This window comes from Danio rerio, chromosome 4, assembly GCF_052040795.2.
Source record: "Danio rerio strain M-AB ecotype USA chromosome 4, GRCz13ab, whole genome shotgun sequence".
In the NCBI taxonomy this organism is placed as follows: domain Eukaryota; kingdom Metazoa; phylum Chordata; class Actinopteri; order Cypriniformes; family Danionidae; genus Danio; species Danio rerio.
The window spans coordinates 38,238,655-38,257,500 of NC_141024.2; the positions used below are offsets into that span (position 1 = coordinate 38,238,655).

Consider the following 18,846-nt stretch of genomic DNA (forward strand, 5'->3'; position numbering starts at 1 on the left):
CTAATTTGTTGACCAGGTGCTGAGGAATAATAGTATTAAAAGCAGAGCTAAAATCAACAAACAGCATCCGTACCGATGTGTTTCTACTCTCCAAGTGTTCAAGACTCAGATGCAGTGCAGTGGAAATAGCATCATCAGTAGACCTGTTTGGCCGATAGGCAAACTGAAGTGGATCAAGTGAAGTAGGCAGGATGGAGGTGATATGACTTTTTACCAGTTTCTCAAAGCATTTCATTATCAGTGAAGTTAAAGCTATCGGCCGATAGTCATTTAAAGAAGTGACTGAAGGTTTTTTTGGCACTGGAATAATAGCAGATGTTTTGTAACATGATGGCACAACAGCTTGATGCATAGAGATATTAAATATGTCCGTCAGTACAGGCGCAAGTTGTTCTGCACACCCCTTGAGTACTCTGCCTGGTATTTTGTCAGGCCCTGCCGCCTTACCAGCGTTTACTTTCTTTAGGGTCTTGCGGACATCAGTGATATCAAAGCTTAGCACCTGCTCGTCATGCTGCAATGTGGCCTTCACTGCTGGTGTATTATTAACAGCATCAAACCTTCCAAAGTAGTTGTTAAGATCATTAAGAAAGTCAATGTTATTTTCACAGGACAGTGAGATGCTTTTATAGTCTGTAACAGACTGAATACCCTGCCATAAACTTCTAGTATCTTTGTGGTCCTGGAAGTATTCTTTAATCTTATTTCCATGGGCTCTTTTTGCCACTCTGATTGCCCTATTCAGATTGGCCCGAGCAGACCTAAGAACAGCTGCATCCCCACACTTAAAAGCAGAGTTTCTTGTTTTTAGCAAAGCCCGCACCTCTGCAGTCATCCAGGGTTTTTCATTTGCTCTGACTTTAATGTTCTTAGTGACACAGACATCCTCCATACACTTAAAAATATAACTGGATACAGCATCAGCATATTCATTAATATCTGTGCCTTGACCATTTGTGGAGGCCTCTCTGAACACAGTCCAGTCTGTGCAATCAAAGCAGTCCTGTAATTCAGACATAGCTCCCTCTGGCCAAATTCTCACTTGTTTTATAGAGGGCTTGGTACTTGTGAGACGGGCTTTGTATGTTGGTATTAACATAACAGAAAGGTGATCTGATGAGCCAAGATGGGGGCGAGGAACTGCTTTGTATGCCAGTTTAATGTTTGTGTACACATGATCCAATACATTCATACCTCTTGTGGCAAAATTTACGTATTGAAAAAAGTGGGGGAGCACTTTCTTCATGTTTGCCTGGTTGAAATCACCTGCAGCAATGATTACTCCTTCTGGATGAGAAGTATGAAGTCTGTTTATAAAATGGTATAATACATCAAGGGCTTGTTTTGTATCTGCATCTGGAGGGATATATACAGCAATAATAAAAACAACGGAGAATTCTCTCGGAAGATAAAAGGGGCGGCACTTTACTGTCAAAACCTCAATATCAGGCGAACAGTATGAGTAGATCATATTTACATCCTTGCACCATCTATTATTAACATAGATGCAAAGACCACCACCTCGGGATTTCCCGCTGAGTGTGCTGTTTCTATCAGCCCGGAATACAGTTAGCCCCGTTAGGCTTATCGCTTCATCCGAAATGGAATCGTTTAACCACGTCTCGCTAAGAACTAGTGCACAACAGTCTCTCACCTCCCGTGTCGATGTTAACTCGAGTCTGAGGTTGTCCAGTTTGTTTTCTAATGATCGGACATTTGCCACCATCAGTGAAGGCAGCGGTGTTCGGCAGGGAAAAGCTCTTAGCCTAGCTGCTGCTCCTCCGCGAACCCCGCGTTTCTGCTTGCGCATACACCGCCGCCGACGCCACCTCGTCCGGGTGGTGTCATTAGATGTCTCCTTTACTCGGCGGGCCTCTTCGCGACAACTCAGTAGTCCGTAGTCTTTTAGTGTTTCTATAATCTTCGGATCAAACCAGCAGAGTTTGCTGGCAGATTCTAGTAGCAACAGATTCTGCCTGTCATATATCAGTTTCGTTTTACTCATTCTAACACTATCTCTGACGCTATTTTTTGTCTTGTTCTGAGCCGATGCAGCCGCAGCCAGCGAAGGCGCCGCCAATTCCCGACCCATGTCTCTCACGTGGCAGGCGAGAATACTACCACTGAACCACCAATGTTCATATGCTCAAACATGTGTCCTAGTGGGGTGTGATTGCTGCAAGGCTGTTACCCAGAGCTGGAAGAGTAGCAACACAAAACAGGATTTGCATTGGCTGGGAGTCGCACCTGGATCTCCCGCGTGGCAGGCGAGAGTTCTACCACTGAACCACCAATGCTGATATGCTCATAGAGTTGTCCTAGTGGGGTGTGATTGCTGCAAGGCTGTTACCCAGAGCTGGAAGAGTAGCAACACAAAACAGGAATTGCATTGGCCGGGAATCAGACCCGGGTCTCCCAGGTGGGAGGCGAGAATTCTACCACTAAACCACCAATGCTGATATGTTCTTACTGCTGTCCTAGTGATGTGTGATTGCTGCAAGGCTGTTACCCAGAGCTGGAAGAGTAGCAACACAAAACAAGATTTGCATTGGCTGGGAATTGGACCCGAGTCTCCCGCATGGCAGGCGAGAATTCTACCACTGAACCACCAATGCTGATATGCTCATACAGCTGTCCTAGTGGGGTGTGATTGCTGCAAGGCTGTCACCCAGAGCTGGAAGATTAGCAACACAAAACAGGAATTGCATTGGCCGGGAATCGGACCCGGCTCTCCCGCGTGGGAGGGGAGAATTCTACCACTGAACCACCCATGCTGCTATGCTCAAACTGCTGTCCTAGTGGGTTGTGATTGCTGCAAGGCTGTTACCCAGAGCTGGAAGAGTAGCAACACAAATAAGAAATTGCATTGGCTGGGAATCGGACCCATGTCTCCCACGTGGCAGGCGAGAATACTACCACTGAACCACCAATGCTCATATGCTCAAACATTTGTCCTAGTGGGGTGTGATTGCTGCAAGGCTGTTACCCAGAGCTGGAAGAGAAGCAACACAAAACAGGAACTGCGTTGGCCAGGAATCGGACCCAGGTCCCATGCGTGGGACACGAGAATTCTACCACTAAACCACCATTGCTGATATGGTCATACTGCTGTCCTAGTGGGGTGTGATTGCTGCAAGGCTGTTACCCAGAGCTGGCTGAGTAGCAACACAAACAGGATTTGCATTGGCCGGGAATCGGACCCGGGTCTCCCGCGTGGCAGGCGAGAATTCTACCACTGAACCACCAATGCTGATATGCTCATACTGCTCTCCTAGTGGGGTGTGATTGCTGCAAGGCTGTTACCCAGAGCTGGAAGAGTAGCAACACAAAACAGGATTTGCATTAGCCGGGAATCGCACCTGGATCTCCCACGTTGCAGGCAAGAATTCTACCACTGAACCACCAATGCTGATATGTTCACACTGCTCTCCTAGTGGGGTGTGATTGCTGCAAGGCTGGTACCCAGACTCCAGAATGTAAGCAGCTGGATTGTTTAGACGAAATTTCCCTCTTGTTAGTAAAGCTATATTCCAGAAAGTTTGTAGAATCGATGCTGATCTTCAAGCCGTGTTGTTTGAGCACTGTGCTGATAGGCTCAAGTTAAAATTAGGGTATAAGATATAAAAGCAAGAGTGCGAAGAGCGGAGCAGTGGGCAAAGACGTCCGAACAGTAACAAAGCAGGAAGTAGGAATAAACGTCGGTCCATGATGAGATGGACTGGAAAACAGAAATCCGAATCCTTCATAGGAGACATTAAATAGATCAATGATAACTGCAGAAGGTCTTTCTGCTGTTGTGGCAATGAATGGACAGTCAACAATTGAAAAGATTCCTTCCATGCCTTAGAAGCGTGACTTGATCAGTACTTATCTACACAGCATGCTGGCATCAAAGATCCTGTTTCTCATATCGAATCCCTAGTCTTCTACACTTTAGGAAACGTAAAAATTCAGGACATGCCATTAGCACAGCCTGCACTAAAAGGTGGCTGGAGATTACGGATGGCAACACAGAGTGCAACACCGATGTCACCTTGAAAAATCTGCCGAACCGGGGTTGCTGTGGCCACAGCGCAGAGTACTAACCACTATACTATCACATCGAGCTACGGGACAGCCGTTGTGGCCCTTGTGTGGTATGTTCCTCCCTGTGATATGCCCCTTTCTGTTCAGTGAGAACATGCTGTTGTTTTTCTCCTCCTACCAGCACAACGCTTTTCCCAAGAAACAATGGAAATGCAAACAATTGATGACTGCAATTTTAAAAAGTGAGAGGACATAGTTTGCAGGATTTGAACCTGCGTGGGGAGACCCCAAAAGATTTCCAGTCCTTCGCCTTAACCACTCGGCCACGACTACAAGACTGTCTGAACTACCATGTCTTCATGACTAGTACACGTATTGTGCATCCAGATGAAACTTTCACCAAGTGATAGCTCAACGGCAAAAGCTGTGGCTCCACAAAATGAGCCTTACACACCCCAACAGGGACTTGAACCCTGGACCCTCAGTTTAAAAGTCTGATGCTCTACCGACTGAGCTATCCAGGCTCTACAACAGTAATTTACTGGGTTTAGGGTTGTGGTCGGCGCAGACCTTTACAGAACTCTCAAGTTTACTGTGAGATGGGGTTTTAAGCTTATGGTTGGTGTGGATGTTGCTAAAACACGACAGGTTATTTTAAGGTTGGGTTTATGATTGTTGTAGATGTAGAAATCAGTACAACACAATAGTTTGGACTCTATGTCATGTAGGAGACATTAAATAGATCAATGATAACTGCAGAAGGTCTTTCTGCTGTTGTGGCAATGAATGGACACTCAACAATTGAAAAGATTCCTTCCATCCCTTAGAAGCGTGACTTGATCAGTACTTATCTACACAGCATGCTGGCATCAAAGATCTTGTTTCTCATATAGAATTCTAGTCTTCCACACTTTAGGAAACGTAAATATTCAGGACGTGTCATTAGCACAGCCTGCACTAAAAGGTGGTTGGAGATTACGGATGGCAACACAGAGTGTAACGCCAATGTCACCTTTAAAAACCTGCCGTGACCCGGATTCGAACCGGGGTTGCTGCGGCCACAACGCAGAGTACTAACCACTATACGATCACGGCGTGCTACGGAACAGCCATTGTGCCGCTTGTGTGGTATGTTCTTCTCTGTGATATGCCCTCTTTCTGTTCAGTGAGAACGCTGTTGTTTTCCTCCTCTTACCAGCACAACACTTTTCCCAAGAAACAATGAAAATGCAAACAATTGATGAATGCTGCAATTTTAAAAAGGGAGGGCACGTAGTCGGCAGGATTCGAACCTGCGCGGGGAGACCCCAGTGGATATCTAGTCTATCGCCTTAACCACTCGGCCACGACTACAAGACTGCCTGATCTGCCATGTCTTCATGCCTAGTACATGTATTGTGCATCCAGATAAAACTTTAATCAAGTGATAGCTCAACGGCAAAACCTGCGGCTTCACAAAATCAGCCTTACACGCCCGAACAGGGACTTGAACCCTGGACCCTCAGATTAAAAGTCTGTTGCTCAACTGACTGAGCTATCCAGGATCTACAAGAGTAATTTACAAGTAGGCAAGATTTAGGGTTGTGGTTAGCGCAGACCTTTACAGAACTCTAAAGTTTACCGTGAGATGGGGTTTTAAGCTTATGGTTGGTGTGGATGTTGCTAAAACACGACAGGTTACTTTAAGATTGGGTTTATGGTTGTTGTAGATGTAGACATCAGTACAACACAATAGTTTGGACTCCTTGTCATGTAGGAGACATTAAATAGATCAATGATAACTGCAGAAGGTCTTTCTGCTGTTGTGGCAATGAATGGACACTCAACAATTGAAAAGATTCCTTCCATGCCTTAGAAGCATGACTTGATCAGTACTTATCTACACAGCATGCTGGCATCAAAGATCCTGTTTCTCATTTCGAATTCTAGTCTTCCACACTTTAGGAAACGTAAACATTCAGGACGTGCCATTAGCACAGCCTGCACTAAAAGGTGGCTGGAGATTACAGATGGCAACACAGAGTGTAACGCCTATGTCACCTAGAAAAACCTGCCGTGACCCGGATTCGAACTGGGGTTGCTGCGGCCATAACGCAGAGTACTAACCACTATACGATTTAAAAAAAAAAAAAATTTTATTAAGAAATATTCATAAAATTACAATTTTACATTTTACACATATTTGCACAAGATATTTCATTTCAAAAGCAGTTCATTGGTGGTCGATGGTCTTATTTCCAGGGTCCTTTCAGTCCTTTAAAAGAGAAATGTCCAATTCACAGTCCTTTAAAATCTGACATACTTCAACCGTAAAAACATTGTAAAAAAACATCAACTTTTTCTTCATGATAAAAATAATAAAACAAACATTGTACATACTTTACAAATTTTCTTTTAAAAATGTTCCATACATTTAGTCGCACTTTTTCCTTCCTCATTACAACTCTTCTTCCCATATTGCGTTTTTCATCAACATTATCAGCAAGTTAATTAGCTTTTTGTTTTTACATGCACATTCATTTTCCAATCCCAACATTAAAACCTTTTTCCATTCCGTTTCTTCCTCCCCTTTTAATATTGAGATCATTTCTTTACATCTTTCATTAAAATCATCCAACTGTTTGCAATGTAAAAATAAATGTAAAAGCCCCTCATCATCTTCGTTACACACTTTACATGTTGCATCTTGTTCCATCCCAATTTTATTTAAAATGGAATCAGTAAAAATCACTCTGTGTCTAATAAAATATTCTAAGTTTGCCAGTTTTATTTGTATAAAAATACCTCTCATGTTTTCCCATATGTTGTTCTCATTTGTTATCTCGTATTTTTGCATCCAGTATTCATTTGCCACAGGTTTCTTAAAAACTGCATCCCTAAAAACACAAAAAAAACTTTTCACAGTACATTCCTTAAAATCATTCAATTTCTCCCCTATTCTCACATACACTTCCATTCCATCAACGTCATCTTCTTTATTTTAAATTTTTTGAATCCATTCTTGAGGGATTGCAGTTTTAATTATTTCGTACTTATTTTTTATTTCTTGTCTGCTATATTCTTCCTTTGCTTCTTCCATGGCATCAATAATGCATTGAACTGGTAAAAAACCTTCTTTAAACTCATATAAAATATCCCTTACTTTAACTATTCCTGCCACCCACCATTTCTTTAAAAAAATCTCCCTCCCTTGATTTAAAATGCAGTTGTTTAAGAAAAGGGGCTGATTTAAAATGTTCTCTCTCCCTAGAGGTTTAAAATGCACATTGTTTAAAAATTTGCCCCAAGCTCTTAACAATTCCTTATAAAAATCCGGCACCCTCTCCGCCATCCAGTTTTTTGTTTATTAAGGTTGATTAGAAAACAGTGTAGGGCCTAGTGGGCTTGAGGAATGACTCAAAGGCAACCTGTGGTTTTGGGGAAAAGTAACTGCCACCTATTGTTGAGATCACGCCTTTTGGATTTGTTGTACAAGAGCCTCTTTATGCATGTGCAAAGAAACTGAGTAGAAAGCACAGTAAATTTTGCTTCCCCCCCACTGTCTTAGACGAAACTGCGTTTGGAAGTATCATATCCAGAGGTTTTTTCTTTTAGTGTTAAGACTAAGTAGGCCAGAGCACCTGTCTTGGCAACAGCAGGTGCTAGGTTCAAATCCAAACTGCACCTTTCCCTCAGATTATGGGAGAGTGGCTTTCTGATCTGAAACTCTTTCAATGGCCGATAGCATATGTTTGTCCTGATTTCCATTTTCCGAGCTGACTCTGAGTTTGGATGTAATGAAACTGGAGGTTCCAAAAAACACTTAACACATGATTAAGGATAGATTAAATAAAAATAAATTCACACATCTTGAACAGAGGCCAGGTTAACGGTCAGGTTTGAGACATGATCCTCCAGACTCTAAAAGACCATGTCCATCTTGTCTGCATTTTCTGCATCCTGACATGCTGGTTTTTGTTGTGTATTGTTTTTTCTCCTTTGATTTTTGTTATTGGGCAAATGTTTCTAACAGTGAATTTCTGTGGCGCTGTGGCTTAGCTGGTCAAAGAGCCTGTCTTGTAAGCCTGTCGTGTGCTTGTTTTATATAGCTTGCCGGATCGATTCATAAAATTGTATAGCTTTGAGGCGTAATGAATACTGTGACAAATAGAGTTAAACAACTTCTTTGCTTGCGATTTTTAGACTCAATGTGTATTTTTAGTCTCTGTGTGCAAAAACGTCCTGCCTTCTTTTCAGCTGTGGCTTAGTTGGTCAAAGCGTCTGTCTTGTTAACAGGAGATCCAGGGTTCAAATCCCAGCAGTGCCTAATGTACAGGTGCCAGGGTGGTTTTTGTTAAGAGTGCATGCAGCGCTACAGTTGTTAGTTATTTTTCTTTTTTCAATTAAAAAATTAGCCCCTGTCAAGGTCGTTTGACGCTGTAGCTTAGTTGGTCAAAGTGCCTGTCTTGTAAACAGGAGACCCTGGAATCAAGTTCCAGCAAAAGTGACTATCAGCTATTGTTGAGATCAAGCCTTTTGGATTTGTTGTACAAGAGCCTCTTTATGCACACACATACACACACACACACACGTGATATGGCTGAAAAAAATGTAAACAGGGATTTTGACAAATTATTGACTATTATGAGATTTTAAATACAGTATGTCGAGACCAGTTGTAATTTCCATATGTTGCCATATATCATGCCATATATCAGCTTTCTATATGGGGAATTGCAGTGAGAAAAAAATGACAGTAAACCTACATTATGATGGAATGAGAATTAGCCACTAAATCAAAAAGTTACGAATTGCCATGAGATTGCGTTGGAATAAACTTAGTTTAGTGTATCCACTGTCTGTACTGTTCCCTCTACACTTATGTATAAACCATTATGAAACCTGTATCATATATTTTAAACAAAAATGACTGTAAAAGATTGTTTATTGTAACAATGTGCATCTTGTGTGCTGGTGATCTAAAGTTTGTTCCTGTAGTATTTGTATGATAACAGGATTATGTGAACCAATGATCCTTCAAATGCAAGACTTCTTAAAGGAAATAAATGCAGCATGCAGAGTATTGAACACTGGAGAGTCTGTGTTTAAAGTAGTGAATGTTTCGAGTTTTGAAAATTGATAACAGGGTTCTGAAATTTGTGGCAAAACAAATGAAAAAAAACTGTAATCTGGGGTTGCCACAGTGGAATGAACCACCAACTTATCCAGCGTATGTTTTACATAGCAGATGCCCTTCCAACAACAACCCATCACTGGGAAGCACACTCACTTATTCAGAGACTCATACACTACAGTCAATTTTATCATGCTCAATTCACCTGTACTTCTTGCTGTGAGATAAGGTGCAACCCACTAGCATCACCCATTAGCAGGGCTCGAAATTAACCTTTTTGCTTGGTAGCACCGGTACTTATAACTTTAAAAATGTAGGCGCATCAGCAAAAATGTAGTCGCACCCACCAATTATAAGCATCATTACTACAAGTTTTATACAAACATATTAATTGCATTTGAAATCAACAGTATAAATGCAAGCGTGAGGAAAATATGTCTCGTCCCATCATCTCAAGAAAATACATTTTATAACATAACTGAGTGTCCAAAAGATACACAGAGCGCCCACCGGCCCTGCACGCACTGCTTGACATGAATAAATCTGTTAACGATATAACTGTGCTGTTCTCACGGGTGCTGTCTGATACTGCACTGATGCTTTTAACATGTACTGCACCTTATTATATGCATACGTCATGTTAATAGCAATACCGGTCTTTTCATGAGTAGCGATATTGGTTTAAACAGTGTAGGCCCGTTTGCGATGTCCGTTTAACTGAGTGATTGACAGCTGATATTTCAGTGCTAGAGCAGTGGGCCAATAAGAAGAGCGCGAAGGCGGGGCAAGGATTACGGACTTGGCTTTGTTTACTGCAGCAAGTTGACATGACAACTGTTTTAAACCATTCCTGAGCACTGCGTTTCCCGTTTCAAGCACAGAGATGCATTCAGCATGAATGTCTCCCGAATTCGCGCATGTGGTGAACATTTTGCAAAGTAAAACTGTCGCACACAACACATTCTTGCACTTGCACAAATGCTCCCAAATTTATTTTGAGGTCGCATAGATAAAATTTCGGGCACATATGTGAGCAAAATGGTCGCAATTTCGAGCCCTGCCATACTAGTGTCTTTTTTCATGTTACTTGTGCTTATTTTTCAGATATCTTTTAAATTAAATACTTGTGCTATTAATTAAATACTAGAGTTTTCAAAATATACAAGTGCTTACTCATTAGACACTGGTTTATTTTATTAGATACTAGTACTTATTCATTAGATAGTACTTATTAAATATATAGTTTTTATTTATTAGATACTAGTACTAATTTTAATAGTTACTAGTAACTATTCTGTTGTTTAGGTCTTGTTTTTGGTCTAAAACATTAGACTATGTTTACACAAAGATGGGGTAGACTCCACACTACAGGACAGGTTTCAACACACAGACTGGGGTATGTTTGCTTCCCAGGCCACACATGGCTTTCACACAGACATTGACAGTTACACTTCCTCTGTTCTGGAATATATCAACACCACCATAGACAGTGTTACAACCCAGAAACAGATCACTACATACCCGAATCAGAAGCCATAAATAAACAAGGAGGTGCTCCTCCTGCTGAAAGCACGCAACACTGCCTTCAGATCAGGCGATGCACAGGCCTACAGCACTTCCAGGGCTAATCTGACGAGGGGCATCAAAAAGGCCAAGCACTGTTACAAGCTAAAGCTAGAGGAGCACTTTTCCAACTCTGATCATTGGCGCACGTGGCAGGGCATCCAGGCCATCACCAACTACACACCCAGCCAGTCCACACCCACAGACGTCTCCTTCCTGAACGAGCTAAATGACTTTTATGCCTGCTTTGAAAGAGACAATAAAAAACCCTACATCAGGATCACTTCCTCCACCGACCACTCACCTATCACACTCACCTCCTCAGAAGTACACAACGCACTGAGTCGGATCAATGTGCGTAAGGCTGCTGGACCAGACGGTATTCCTGGGCAAGTCTTCAAAGCATGTGCAGAACAGCTCGCTGGGGTATTCACAGACATTTTCAACCTGTCGCTTAACCTAGCAGCTGTGCCAACATGGTTTAAAACCACCTCTATTGTGCCAGTGCCCAAACACTCCAGCCCAACATGCCTGAATGACTACCGCCCTGTAGTACTCACACCCATCATCATGAAGTGCTTCGAGCGGTTGGTCCTGGCACATCTAAAAGACTCTTGAAGTGGATTTTATACTCTTTAAAGTGTGAAGTTAATCTATATATTCAAATTATATGTGTATAATCTGCTTGTAGATTTACCTACCATTAAAACAATTAAAGTGTTATGTAAGGGGAAAGGGCCTGAGGAAACCACTAAGGGTCACGAGAAGTGGATGAGAAGAGAGCGGGAGAAAGCCTGAGTAAGCAACTAAGGTGTCTCAGGAAATGGATAAGAATAGAGCAACACATGTGTAAACAAAGACGTATAGATGGATAAGATATATAGTTACCAGGTTTGGGTCAGGGGTTAACCTAGGTGAAATTTGTGTGACATATGTAGAAATAAGGGAAAAACTGATGACAGAGGTGGAATTTGGGGTCAAGGGTTAAAGTAGGAGGGATCTTGTGTAACATATGGAGAACAAAGAAAAAAACTGGTGTAGAAGACTATTTAAACAGGCTATAATTTGAGTGAGACAGAATTTTTCAGACAGAGATGCTACTGGGGGTCTCCTGAAAGTTCTCCTTTGTTGTCGACAATAAAGTATATTCTTCTGATATTCATAACCTCCAGACTGAGTTTGATTTAGTAAGAGAAAAACCAAGAAAATCACTACATTTGGCGTCCCTCTGGGTGGGCTGGAAAGGAGCAGGACTGGTGTTACTGTGCATGCTGGACTGGAGAGAAAACACAAATATGTGGCCACAATAAAAAACGGTAAGCGACTTTTTGCTTATTAGTTTGTGTTTTTTCTGTCAGGACCTGCTTGTACAGGTAAATACACTTGAACTGTTTCTCTAGCTTTAAAGAATTAAAAGTAAATGTAAAAAAGATATTAAAGAAAAAAGGGGTTTTGAATAACAGAAGAAAAAGAGTAATTTGCATGCAAATGATCTGTGTTTTCCTAAGAGGGCCTTGATGGATAGGATAAACATTAACTAGTAACTGTTACTCAGATTTGGGAAATTATTAATGATATAAGATATGCATAGAGCATTTATAGGTTTTAAGAGAGAGTCTTCAATGTGTGGTGACAGTTAAGAGATTAAAGCAGAGTAAGGTATGCAAATGATCTGTGTTTTCCTAAGTGGGCCTTGATGGATAGGATAAACATTAACTAGTAACTGTTACCCAGATTTGGGAAATTAATAATGATGTAAGAAATGCATAGAGCATTTATAAGTTTTAAGAGAGAGTCCTTAATGTGTGGTAACAGTTAAGAGATTAAAGCAGATTAAAGTAGAGAGATGCGCGCTAAGACCTACGATACCGCTTTGTTTGAGGAGATAAACAAAGGGCTGCATGGGTAGGCGAAAGCCTGTGGTTACCGCTCTAAGGTTAGAGGGCTGCTCGGACAGGTCACTCAAGAGGAGTGTAGTGTAGAGTATTTATTTAATTGAAGTGTTTGTGTATTTGCTGCTTCAGATTGTGGCAAAATAGTCCACATTGGTGGGCAGAGAAGACTGCCTTCCTCCTCCTTGAATGGAATGAGGATGGGGGATGCAGCTCCTGTTACACTGAGTGGAGGAGAGGAGTGAATGAGAAGAGGAAAAGTAATAAGATTAGAAGTGTGAATGTGTTTAAAAGTATGTTTTCAATAAGGAGTAGGTTAAAATAATGATTATAGTATATTATAATATAAAAGGAGGGCTGCATATGTGTGGTGTGATTTAAAGAACAATAGGAATAGTGATTGATGCAGTTTAAGAGAAGAGATTATGATATAAAGAGAGGAGTCTCTTAAATCAAAACTAATGGAACATGTTGCATTTGAAAGACACAGAGTAAAAAGCAGAAGAATATAATAGTTAAACATTTTTCTGAAATTATCTTTGTGTTTTAAGTTTGAATATGTTAAAAAAAGAACAATAGGCAGAGTAAACTTAAACTCCTGACATAGCAATGAGTGAAAGACAGTCTGCTCCAGGATGGGGGTAAGAGAGAGATTTATGGTGTCCATGTGTGAACAATAGAGTGCCTATTTACAGCACTAGGGAAACAGAGAAGAGGAGAGTTAATGAGAGGAGATCAAACTATAGATAAAATAATGACATAGACTTTAACATAATTTGGATAGAATATAAGTTATTAATGAATAGACAAATTATAAAGTAGTATAGTAAGATAAATGAAATGAGAAAGTACTAATAATAGAGTTATATTATATAGAAAAGAGTTTGAAACTTTACTAATGAAAAAGAATAAATGAAGCCATAGTGATCAATATATATAGAGACAAAGAAAGTATGGAGTAAAAGAATGTATTAAATAAACAAATAGATTTACTAAATAAATATGAATGAATAACATATAAGTTAGGTCTTTGATTGAGAATAAAATAGAAAAAAAATAAGTTCACTGTTTCATAGATAAAATTAGATGTTTAAAATATGCTTACAATATAGGTACAGTGAACAGATAAGATAAAAAATAAAAAAGCAGTAACATTTTGAAGAAAGAATTAACTTTAGAGAATTTGATTGGATTTAAGGGAAAAAATGTTTTGTCATCTTTCTCAAAGTCAGCTATATCATTTATTTGTAGTAAAGTACAGTGATTCAGATGAAAATCATAGAAGCTAGGTAAATGTTAAAGAATGTTTTAGAGTGAGTTTAAAAGATTAATACATGTAAAAGTTTATGCAGTAAGAAGCTAAATTGATAATTATGCATTGCACTTCAAAAATGAAAAATGCTTTTAGTAAATAAATAGGTGAATTTAATTAATAATATGAACCCTGAGCTATAGCAGTAATGATTTTGAATGGTTATATCAGATATTGGGCCACCATGTAATACTACTGAATTAAAACAAGTATGGAAAAACAGATATGGAAATAAAAAATGCAATACTAAAATACGTGGCAGAGAAAATAAAAGATAAGATAATGACAAATGGCAAACAGAAGAAACATTTAATGCAAGCAGTGAGAAAATAGAAACTGAGTATGGAAAATGTTAGGGAAAGTAAAATTCGATGTAAAAATGACTGGTTAGTAAAGGAACACTAGCATAGATGAGGAGAAATGTAAAGTAAAGCATAATATGGAGCTAAAGAAAATAATTAGAATAACACTAAAGAAATAGAAAATTAAACATATTTACATATGATAAAATGATTATGAATTAGAGAAAAATAAACTGTTAAAACCGTAAAGAGGAAAAATAGATGAGAGGAGTCTCCATTTGATGGAAAAAAATGGGAAAGAAGGAAAGACTTTTATAGGTCATGAGCTAAATTCCAAATATTAATTAAGAGGACAAAGGGATGGACTTTGGGGGACTGTGGTCTCTTATCTACTAGACATCTCTGAGTGCACTGGCAAATGGAAAAGGTGTTTGAAAAACACAATGGACAAACTGTTGGCTGTGGACATTTGTGAAAGCAGTGAGGCAGACACTGCATGCCCAGGAATTACTGAGGACTGGAAAGGCTATTTATGTTCAGAGACACTAAAAAGAGGCAAACAAGCTAATGATGAACTGATCAAAGAGAAAAAGCGCTCCACCAGAACTTTACATCAGCTCAACAAAAGAAAAGAAGCCAGCACTAAGAGAGAAGGGGGAAACACTGTGCCCTGATATGGACACCACAGAAAAGACTACACCAATCTATGAACCAGTTGTCTTCTCAGGGTGTGAGGAGGGGGAGTCTGGCAGTCCATCTCAAAGCAGTCGACCTATAGTCCAAATTGAGTACAATGTGACCACTCAGAGGGCAAAATAAGAGCAAAAGTGTAGCTACCCATTCTTGTATCAAATCAGACTCCTGTCAATATGATAAAAAGAAAAGTATCATGTAAACTGTAAGAAAAGTCTTAGATGATAATGTATGATGAAACTTTAAATGTGTAATGTTGAAATGATAAATTATGAAGAATGTTAAATTATTTTGGTTCATTTTCATAGGTTAATTCAGAGATTATTGAACATAGGAGGACAAATTATAATGCACGGTGGTGACTAATAAAAGAAAAAGAGACAGCTTTTATAACACAAAAAATAATTTGGGTTAGAAGTTGATGGAATTAAATATTTAAGTTAAAAATTAGGGAAAACTTATTTTGAGTAAACTAAACCAAGATTTGAGAGAAAAATTATGTCAGAGATTAAGACAGAAAAGTGATTTATATTTGAAGGGAATGAAAAAAAAAAAGTGAAATGAACTCACAGTACTGAATAGGTCAAAAAAGAACAATTCTAAATGTACTAAAAGAATATTTGAAAGAGAAAAGTGTTTAAAAACAGAAAATAGGTTGTTTTACATATGTGAAGAAATAATTAAAAGCAAAAAGGATTAAGGACTAAAGATGAATAATCAGATCAGATAGAGAGGAACCTATAAAGAAATCCAGTGATTTTTCAGTCAACTGGTAGAAAATTACAACAAAAAATGTATGTACAAACAGTGTGATGTGAAAGCAGGAAGGAATTGGAGCTGAAAATGCTGAAAAGTGAAAAATGCTAATTAATATAAAATGCAAAATAAATAGCTCAGAAATAAGAAATTACTTAGGTGTCAAGTTTTAATAATGATTAACAGTTCAGGACATTAAGGGAAAACAAAATTAGCCAGCATAGGGAGGATTAATAAAAAATTAAACCAGATGCAGGTCTGTTATATGCTGGAATAGGCATTGTTGAAACTTTTGAGAACATAGCAATATTAGAAACATTTAAATATGTTATGGCATTTCTAATTTGGTTGTGATTGTGTAGGTAACTAATAAAATGGATTTTATTTTAATTTGATTAAAATTTAATTTTTGATGATGGCATTAGTCAAAACAGGCAAAACTAGATGTTGTAAAATTTATGATTTAAGAACAGTCAGTGATAGAGAATTTCTTAGCAGAGGTCCTAACACGCACTGTACTTAAATTTTTTGTTTAGATGCCAAATATTTTAAAGTAATTGATTTCTGTTCAGTTAATTATCAGAGGAGGGTAGACACTTGGTTACACTTAAGGTAAAAAAGACGTGTAGAATTTAGTTATCTGCAGGTACATCTAGTTCAAGCTAAGTAAAAGACATAAATAACATTTTTTAGGGATGACAGGTTTAGTGTTAACAAGATTCTGTATCTAGTCCAGATGCAATAATAACTGATAAGCTGATAAATAAGAAATTGATTTGACATTAAAGAAAATAGGGTAGCAGGTCTAACACTAGTATAGAGTCACAACCTCAATTAGATGATAGTGGAAATTAAACAACATACTAGTATCTATGAACAATATATGTAGCATTAGAGGTGAACGAAAAAGACAAATAAGATTTATGTAATACATACAAAGAACAGATTGTTGAGGCAACAGCATTTTAATAGATTGGCATTTGAGATGTACATGGTTTGAATCAAGGGTGAAATGGTAAAGAAAATTGAGCACCAAGGATAATGATCGCCTTTTTGAATGCAGTGATTAGTGAATTGTTGTCCACATGTGACATTTGTGCAAAGTAGAATGTGAGTAAAAGATCAGCAATAGGCTTAAGGGGATATTCAAGAACTTGATTGTGGATGTTGTGAAATGATAAAATTAGCTTAGGGCAAGAGATACAAACTTTTGGGCATGACAGTTTTGGTAGATGAGTGAAGGTAATTCCATCAGCAGAACAGGGAAGAAGGAACAGTTATTACATTTAAGACAAGAGAAGTCTCAGATTTGGAATAACCTCTGAAGAAAGTTCAAATAATGTGTCTGCATTTAAAAACAAATTAAAGTAATTAAAGTCAATTAAAGTGAATAAAGGTAATTAAGTAGATAAATAAGTGGATATATAATTCAGTGAATAGATAAATAAATGAATTGATAAAGTATTGGAAATAAAGAAAATTGAGAAATTACACATAATTGTAAGGAATGATTGAAAGAGCTAAAGATGATTCATCAAGGCCTAGTTTAACAAACTATGTTAAAATGATAAACTCAACTGGATTGATTTGTTACCTTTTGCATTAATAAGTGATTGCATGAAAACTGACAGAAACAAGCAACTAACATTGCATGAAATACTATTGGGTCGACCCTTGCATGTAATCTTGTATTTAACCTTGTGGAATGTTTGGAGAACATTTCTAATGCATTGGAAAGAAGTTTGGTCTTTTATGAGGAAACTAACTGTCATGTGCAAAGCGATATCTGTACAGGAAACCAAAAAAGACCAGAAGCAGGAGATTAATCCGGTGATCGAGTATATCTGAGGTGTTCTGGAGAGAGTGGAGTGTAATCAGGAGAAATGGACCTTATGCCAAGGTTACCAAAGGGGATGCCATCAACTGGATACCATCGGGACCACAGCACAAGACAGCCAAAGGAAAAAGCTCCAACAAGAGAAAGTTAACGGGAAACAGAGGAGGCAGAAAATCCCAAAGCTCAAACCAACGAATTGCAAAGTGTGGCAGAAGCAGTTCATCAGAACAGTTAAAAGAGTAATTCTGATTATATACCTGAGTGAGAAATACAGAAGGTGCCACAAATTCAAGTGATGATAATCACTACAACTTCAGGTTATAGACTCTCAACATAAAGTCTCTATCAACACTTTTAAGGCCAGAACGAAAAAAGAATGCTCGCAAGTATGTGCCAGATTTAGATTCAAAAAGATGAACTAGTGCTAAAAATTTTTATAGTTTAGAAGAAGAGGATGATGAAGAGGATCCATGCCTTGGGTGTTAAGTGCTAGACAACCTCTACCCCAAAACGGCGGCTCTCTACAATACGCAAAGTATCTGGGCTGAAGATCAACGTACTCTACGGATTATGTGTGTGGATGTTAGATTAGAATATTATGTTATGACCATATATTATGAAATTGTGCATGTGGATTTTTATTTTTTGTAGTGTTTTAGTTTTATTCTTTACTGTATGTTAGATAATCATGACCCCCAGAAGCAAATGTATAACCATTTGTATGCTTAAAATATTACTTTTTATGATAACAAAATAGAATCAAGTCTTTTACTATGTTCTTGTCAAATCAGGACATAGATGTTTGGTTTGATTCTATTCCAAAGTGCAATTACATGATCTGGTCATTTGTAATAATACTGTGACATATATTTGTCATTAGGTAATATGGCTAAGGGCTAGATCATGGAGTTGCACTATGGGCCAAAAGCAAGAAGATTAAGACTTGAAGTCTTAAGAGGAGGGATTATATGAAGTGGATTTTATACTCTTTAAAGTGTGAAGTTAATATATGTATTCAAATTGTATGTGTATAATCTGCTTGTAGACTTGCATACCCATTAGAAGAATTACCATATCACAAGAAATCGATAAGTTATATAGTTACCAGGTTTGGGTCAGGGGTTAACCTAGGTGGAAATTGAGGTCAGCGGTTAACCTAAGTGGAATTTGTGTGATATATGTAGAACTAAGACAAAAACAGATGACAGGGATGGAATTTGGGGTCAAGGGTTAAACTAGGAGGGATCTTGTGTAATATATGGAGAACAAAGGAAAACAACGGATGTAAAAGGGTATTTAAGTAAGGCCAGAAGATGAGTGAGTTAGAATTTTTCAGACAGAGATGCTACTGG

General features: G+C 38.6%; 1 protein-coding gene and 3 non-coding genes across 4 annotated transcripts in view; all 4 read right to left on the bottom strand.

The window, feature by feature from the left end:
- Positions 1-18,846, bottom strand: part of LOC137491105 (uncharacterized) — a 698,540-nt gene that overhangs the window by 529,957 nt on the left and 149,737 nt on the right. The gene's annotated exons all lie outside the window — the stretch shown is intronic.
- Positions 3,180-3,250, bottom strand: trnag-gcc (transfer RNA glycine (anticodon GCC)). Its single transcript has one exon. It is a non-coding gene; the product is annotated as a tRNA-Gly (tRNA).
- On the bottom strand, positions 4,278-4,359 carry trnas-gga (transfer RNA serine (anticodon GGA)). Its single transcript has one exon. It is a non-coding gene; the product is annotated as a tRNA-Ser (tRNA).
- Positions 5,050-5,121, bottom strand: trnah-gug (transfer RNA histidin (anticodon GUG)). The gene has a single exon. It is a non-coding gene; the product is annotated as a tRNA-His (tRNA).